This window comes from Echinops telfairi, unplaced genomic scaffold (assembly GCF_000313985.2).
Source record: "Echinops telfairi isolate 266 unplaced genomic scaffold, ASM31398v2 ScPeMD7_9;HRSCAF=40, whole genome shotgun sequence".
Lineage (NCBI taxonomy): Eukaryota > Metazoa > Chordata > Mammalia > Afrosoricida > Tenrecidae > Echinops > Echinops telfairi.
In genome coordinates this window covers 72,941,926-72,949,929 of record NW_022103906.1, presented here as the reverse complement: position 1 = coordinate 72,949,929, position 8,004 = coordinate 72,941,926, and the positions used below count along the sequence as shown (strand labels likewise).

The 8,004-nt window shown below is 37.1% G+C and overlaps 1 non-coding gene across 1 annotated transcript; it reads left to right on the top strand.

Annotated features, from left to right (window-relative positions):
• Positions 1–5,480: 5,480 nt before the first annotated feature.
• Positions 5,481–5,585, top strand: LOC115868348. Its single transcript, XR_004045527.1, has one exon. It is a non-coding gene; the product is annotated as a U6 spliceosomal RNA (small nuclear RNA).
• The last annotated feature ends 2,419 nt before the right edge of the window (positions 5,586–8,004 follow it).

The following is an 8,004-nucleotide window of genomic DNA, read 5'->3' as shown; positions in this document are numbered from 1 at the left end:
CCAGCCATAGAGTCCTCTATACCTACTTTGTTTGTATGCTGCCAATCAGCCTGCTAAGGAGGGGGGTTTTACAAAAACTATGGACAAAAGAGTTATACCGAATAATTTCACTTTATTGAAGCATCCATTAAGCCAAACACTTGCTGAGGTCAAACTGCTCAGTTAAAATGGAGATACTGAGCCATCTGAGATGCCCACTTCAGTAGCTATCATATCAATGATGACCGTAGAGTCTCCCTCCACCAGTTTCTGGAATTTAGGCAGTTTCTTCACTCATTGACGTTGATTATCTTCCCTTTATTGTCTTCCTTTAAAACACTCTGTCCTTCTAAAACTGTTATTTAATGTGGAACAACATCCCATAAATGTGTTTAAAAACATCAAGGAATAGGGAAGATGTCCATTTGAGTATTATTTAAAAGAAAATGAGCTTGAACTAAAAATTATCCTTTCCCACAGCACACCATGTATCTCTTTTCTTTTCTTTCTGAAGACGTCTTTTGTCCTGTTGACAAAGACAGTATCTTCCTGAGAAAACTTGCCTGTTTTCTATGAATTGCCATCTATAAATTGAAGATGTAAACACCTGTTATTTGGAATTTATCTGTGCATGTAAGAACTGGAACTCCAGTAGAAATACTTTTTTATTTACTTTCATATCAATAGTTTTGAAAACAAATTTTATTTTAACAATAGAGGGTCATATCCTACTGTATTTCAATATCTTGTAATTTCTAATTAACTTATCCCCAATTTAATATTGTTAAAATTATGAAATAGATGAAGGTTTACATAACAGATCATCTTTACATTCAGCAATACAGACACATTTTGACTCATGTAACTCCCTGTAATTGCTTCAGTGTACGCTCACTTATCCCACTCCCTCCCTGCATGTCCGGTCTCCTTTCCTCCTCCTTAACTAAAACTGCTGAACTTTGCCCCTGGGAAAATGCTACCCATTTCATCTTAAATGGTTTTTTACTCACTAATGCTCTTATTACTCTTGTAGATCTCTCTGCTGTTTGACTGACATTTTTGCCACTGGGGTGAGTTCAGCTATAGTCCTGAAGGATGACTCTATTATGACTCTATACATGATGGCTCCTACAAACCGTTAGAGGAAGGAACACTAGTTGAAAAATACATTCTTGGTGATAGAAATGTAACTGGAGATTATATGATAGAATTTTGCAAAACCCATGACTTGTGCAGAGCAACTATCTTTTTGCAACAGCGCAAAGGTTACTGTACACATGAATTTCCCCAGATGGAATATCCATAAATAAAATTGACTACATCTGTGGAAAGAGAGATGGAGAAGCTCAATATTAGCTAAACCAGTCCACTGGCTGACTGTAGAATAGACCATCAATTGCTTATATATAAGTTCAAGATAAAACTGAGGAAGTTAAAACAAGTTTAAGGGAGACAAAATATGACATTGAGTGTAGCCCACATGAATTTAGAGACTGTCTCGAGAACAGATTTAACATACTTCACAGTATTAACTTAAGACTTGAGCTGTAGGAGGACATCAAGACCATCATGCAATAAAAAGCAAAAGGTCATTTGGAAAAAAAGATGAAACTAGATGTCAGAAGAAACTGAAGCTTATTCTTAGAGTAGCTAAAGAAAAGGAAGCAATTATGAGTCAAAAAGCTGAATAGAAAATTGCAGAGAGCAGCTCAAAAAGACAAAATAAAATGCTACCCTGAAATGTGCAAAGACCTAGAGTTAGAAAATCAAAAAGGAAGAACGTGATTAGTGTATTAAACTGAAAGAAGTCAAGAAAAAAAGCAAGCCTTGAGTTGTAATATTGAAAGGTCATATGACAGACTATTCAATGATATAGGCCGTAGCAAAAGAAGATGGAAAGAATACAGAGTCACTGTACCAGAAAGAGCTAGTCAACATTCCAACATTTTAGGAGGTAGCATATGAACAGGAACCAGTGGCACTGAGGGAAGAATTTCCAGATGCACTGAAGGCAATAGCCAAAAACAAAGCTTCAGGAATTGATAGAATACTAATGGAAATGATTCAACCTGCTGATGAAGCTTTGGAAGCAGTTACTCATCTATGCCAAGGAATTTGGAAGACAGCTACTTGGCCAACTGACCGGAAGAGATCCATATTTGTACCCATTCCAAAGAAAGGTGACCTAATAGAATGCTCCAATTATAGAACAAATGCAATGAATCACATGCAAGTGAAATTTTGCTGTAGATACTGCAAAAATGGTTGCAGCAGTACATAGACAGGGAGCTGCCAGAGGTTCAGGTTGGATTCAGGAGAGGGCATGGAACAAGGGATATCATTGCTGATGTCAAATGGGTTTTCACTGAAAGCAGATAAATAACTCAAAGATGTTTCCTTGTCTTTTATTGACTATGCCAAGATATTCCACTGTGTGGATAGTAACAAACTATGAATACTTCATGTTTCTCATGTGGAACTTGTCCCTGGATCAAGAGACAGTTGTTGGAACAGAACAATAATAATGTACATTTTATAGTCAGGAAAGGTGAGTGACAGGGGTATAGCCTTTCACCATGCTTATTCAACTTGTATGCTGAAGAAATCATTAGGCTGGATTATATGAAAAAGAATGCGGCATGAAGATTGGAAGAAAGCTTTTTAACACCTGTCCTAGGCAGAGAACACAAGCGTACTGGCTGAAAGTGAGGACTTGGTACGCTTGCTGATGAAGATCAAGAATTGCAACCTTCGGTATGGATTAAGGAGACTAAAATCCACATAATTGGAAATTATTAAATGATTATCAAAATTATTAAAATATTAAATTAATTAAAATATTAAATTAAATTATTACACAGCTAATTTGCTGTGTAAATTTTCACGGAAAACAAAATAACATTTTATTTTAGAAAACTAAAATAAATACATGAATTAAGCATCTTGGGGGAAAAAGAGAGGTTCATGCAGCTTAGCCTAATAAAAATGCCTTGTTCCACCAGGTTGCATGAGGTTCGGAAAGAGAATCAGCAAAGTTAATAGGTTGATAGCTTAATGATTTTCCTTGTAATTTCTTATCCCTTCCTGTCTCTGACTATGTCAGGCTTTGCTCACTCAACCTGATACAAACCTCACCGGCCCTTTTCAATTCGGAATGTTATTGTACTCTGCTTGAGCACTGTGATACATCCTGCGCGATGAAGCTTTTTACACAATAAATCATTTTCCTTTCACTTCTAACAAAGTGCAAGTTTAGGGCTTCCGTATAATATTATTATATATGATCCTAGATCAAGCGTGCCACTCTGCTCTACCATGGTTGACTCATATCTTAATACTAACAGGTGACAGCAGTGATAAGGAATTACTTAGAGTATGGTCCTTTATATTAGATTGAATATCATGATGACAAATCTCTCAAGAAATAGTACCTCCCTAGTATGAAACAAAGGAAAGTATAGATTAAAAAATGATTAAATGTACTGGGGGCTTCAAAAAGTTGATGGAAATATTTAATTATTTTAAAATTCTATTTGTGTATTACCTTTTTGAAATCTCCTAGAATAGCATTTCTTAGAAATATTAAATGCACATGGCATGTGTAAATAGATTGCTTGTACAAAACATGATGTTCAATGAGTCTGTCTTATAATAACTCTCTAACCCAGTATTAGGAGTATTTATGAATTTACTTTAAAAAAATCATTTTATTGGGGGCTCATACAATTCTTATCACAATCCATACATACATCCATTGTGTCAAGCACATATGTACATTTGTTGCTCTCATCATTCTCAAAACATTTGCCTTTTACTTACGCCCTTAATATCGAATCCTCATTTCCCCCCTTCCCTCCCCATTCTCCCCTCCCTCTTGAACCCTTCATAATTCATAGATTATTATTATTTTGCCATATCTTACACTGTCTGACATCTCCCCCCACCCTCTTCTCTGCTGTCCATCCCGCGGGGAGGAGGCCATACGTAGATTCTTATAATTGGTTCCCCCTTCCCACCCCACATCCCCTCCACCCTTCAGGTATTGCCACTCTCACCACTGGTCCTGAAGGTGTCCTCTGTCCTCGATTGCCTGTGTTTCCAGTTGCTATCTGTACCAATGTACATCCTCTGGTCTAGCCAGATTTGTAAGGTAGAATTGGGATCATGATAGTGTGGAGGAGGAAGCATTTAAGAACTAGAGGAAAGTTATATATTTCATCGTTGCTACCCTGCATCCTGACTGGCTCGTCTCCTCCCCGCAACCCTTCAGTAAGGAGGTGTCCAGTTGCCTACCGATGGGCTTTGAGTCTCCACTCTGCACTCACCCTCATTTACAATGATATGATTTTTTGTTCTTTGATTCTTGATTCCTGATCCTTTCCACAGCTCATGGTCACACAGGCTGGTGTGCTTTTTCATGAATCTACTTTAAAAATTCCCCTAAAGCTATAGCTGTTGTCATGGTAATAGAAATTTTGGTGGTTCAGTGGTTAAAGAGTTAGGCTGTGAACTTAAAATTTGATGGTTCAAACATACCAGCCACTGTGTGAAAGAAAGATATGAACATTTGCTTTCATAAGGATTTACAGCCTTGAGAAAGCTATGAGGAAGTTCTACTCTATCTTATAGGGTCACTATGACTTGGAATTGACTTCAGGATAGTGTGCTTGGTTTTGTTTGGTGGTACTTAATTAATGTACAGTTGTCTCCAGTTCTTGGTAACCTTATGCCTAGTGCTGTGTCATCTCTGTGATCCCTGGTGTGTTCAAGTCCATTGCTTTAGCTTAATTCATTTACTTCCTAAGAAGTCAAACTCTAGTTATTTTCAAAGTTATCAATAACTGTAGCTGTGTTAGGCCGCATTTTCTGTATTAACAAAATCAGGGTATATATACTTTATTTCAGGAAAGAAAATAATACCAAGGAAGCATCCCAGCCCAGCCAAAATCAAGCCAGTGGTTCAGATGCTAGACAGTACTACCTCCAGACTTATACAGGTGACAGCTGTTGAAGCAAGAAGGTGGAATGGACGTGGAGTGATCACAAGGTGCTAGGAACGGAGTCTCATGAGTCCTTGGCAGGAAAATGGCAGGGTTCTGCAGATCCCACAGCCACGAGGCCACACTGGGGTCCAACCCTCGAGCCAGCAGCTGGGCAAAAAGGGGTGAGCAAGAGATGACTTGCTGTCAGTGTCTCATAAAAACAGCTGCACCTCCAGGCAGGTATCATAGGGCTTTCTCCTCATTGGTGGGTTGGCCTCCACACCTACCTTCACACAGTGCAACAAGTTGACATAAACTCTAACCTACAGCAGCTAAGCTCTTTAACCACCATCTCTACAACAATTTAGTTTAGCCTGTGAGAAAAACAGATAAAAAAGTAGCCCAAACAGGAGATACCAAGAAAAATTTTACTTGAATTTTTATGTAAAAGTATAATGCCTAATTTATAAGGGACTTAGTAAAGACAAAATGAGATATTTATTTGAAAGACCTAATAAAGCTGCTTTTTAGGCAGCACATCCTTAAATTGAAACAACACAGAGAAGTTTATCACAGTTCCTGGCCCAGGAGTACCCATAATTCTGTGAAGCTTACCATAGTAAAATGAGACAGATTAAAAAGAAGAAAAAAATCCCACTAAGTGCTTAATATATAGCTTAGACTCATCATACTTTTACTATGATCTAATTAGTAGTTAAAGCAATATCAACTTTGCTAATGAAAATTAGTTAAAAAAATAAATATATTCACTACCTAGGAAAAAGGTAATATTGCATAAAATGAAAATATAGAAGATAAGAAATCTAAGTCTAAATTACCGATGCAGAATAAAGGTATAAAATAAATCATAAGTAGACCTTCAAGAAGAATTCATATTTTGTGAGAAAAATGGACAGTTTCATAAATATATGTGAATTGAGAAGACAGGGAAGGAGATTATAAGTCTCTTGAGAGAGATTGAAATGAATTCGATGACAGAAGAAGCAAATGCAGCAAGAACAATGAATGACTTATTTGCTTCCGTGTTCACTGGGGAGAGCCGGAAGATGCACCAGAAAGTGAAACATGTCCCCGAGGGAGATGGCGAACTCCTGAAACCAAAGACCTGGAAAATCATTTACAAAGGTAACATCTCATTATACTGAAACCTAGAGTGCTGCTAAATTGTTTTATTAGGGCAAATTTTGGTTGGAATGATGTCAGGTGAGACAGCAACTTACAAATTGTTAAATTTGAGGATAAAAATAAAATAATTCCTGAACATAAAAAATTATGGAGCGTAATCAGAAATGTTGAAAATGCATGCTCATAGATGTGCATTCAACATTATTTAGTATGGAAAAGTAAAAAGCTATTGTAAATTACAAAAAGTGGGGGAAAAGTTATAAAATTTATATGATGAAATATAAAACCATTGCTAGCAAAAGATAGTAGTAATATCAGCAAATGCATATGGCATAATATAAAACAACAGACAATTACATCTACAAAATTGTAAACCATAAAAAATGAAGTAGAAAACAGGAAAAATACTGAGCAGACCCATGAAAAATGTTGAAAATAATTGTCTCTAATTGGACAGTGGAAATGATGATATTCCTTGTACTTCACTGAATTTTCTGAAAGTAATATGTACTGTTTCATAAGATAAATGCTGAACATGACTATATGTTAGCAAATAAATATAAGGGTGACGTTAAAAAAATCAACCAATTCTTTAAGACTTAAAACTGAAAGGAAAATTACTTTATCTCACCAGTTTTGTTCTCCTAAGAAGGCCATTTTCAAACCTTTTAATATCAAATATTTTAATATTTCTGATACATATAAATTTCTATATTTAATACCATATCTTTATATAAATGTGGTGTGCATGATGTGGCATTTCTAAGTCACTCATCCTCATGCCTATCAGTTTTCTACCAACATTATGGATATTATGGATATCATATGGGCATGCGCCTTATTTATGTGGACACATTTTATGCAACAATATGGAAACTCTCATTTATTTTAGTTTAGTTTAGTTTTAGATGTGATTGTTTGACTTATTCATTTGAGAAACAAACAGTTGTTTCCTTCATTTTCCCACCCTCAATAATGAAGCTGTGACATTTTTTCTATTATCATATATGATAAATCTTTTATCATATATTTAGCTATATGGTGGGTTTGTGTTTATTCTAGTACAATATGATAATATTAATATTATATTATATTTTCTAGTCTACATGCTTTTGTTTCCTGAGAAGTTATTGTTGTTGTTAGGTGCAAGGGAGTGGGTTTGGACCTACAGCGACTGTGTTAGTCTGGGGACATTAGAGAAACAAATCCACTGAAGTTCATATGTATAAGAAAGAGTTTGCATGAATGTTAAGTGCACATCAAGAAAACATCTCAACCCAGTGCTGCCCAAGCCCACAAGTCCAACATGAGCCTATATGTCTGACACCAATACACAGTCCTCCTCCATCTCACAAAACAGATGCAATGATGCCGACTGCAGGAGGAAAGCTGAGTCAGTGAAGGTGTAAGCATCTCAGCACTGGCAGGGGTCTCCAGGAGGTTGCTCCAGCACCCACGGCTGCATCAGGGTAGATCCCTGGGGCTTTCCTCAGGGATGTCTTACAGGAAGTGAGCCTTGCCAGCTGAAGCAGGGAACTGGCTAAGGCAGCTGCACCCTGGTCCAACCATCAGAAAGCAAGAGACAGGAGAGCTAGAAAAGCAAGGCTCACTGAGCCATTTATCTTTCCATCCCCCTACCCCATGCACAACCGAAAAAAATGCTGCTTGGTCCTGTGTCATCCTAACACCCACTCCATTCCTGAGCCCCTTGCTTCAGCTTCTAGGTCAACCTATCTCATTGAGGACTTTTCTGTCTTTTGCCGCAGGGTCCTCCACCTTAACAAGAATGATGCTGTCCTCCAGGGACTGGTCTCTTCTGACAATGTGTAACACAAAGTCTTATCCTCTTTGCTTCTATGGACGCCTCTGGTCATACTCCTTTTTAAAATATTTATTG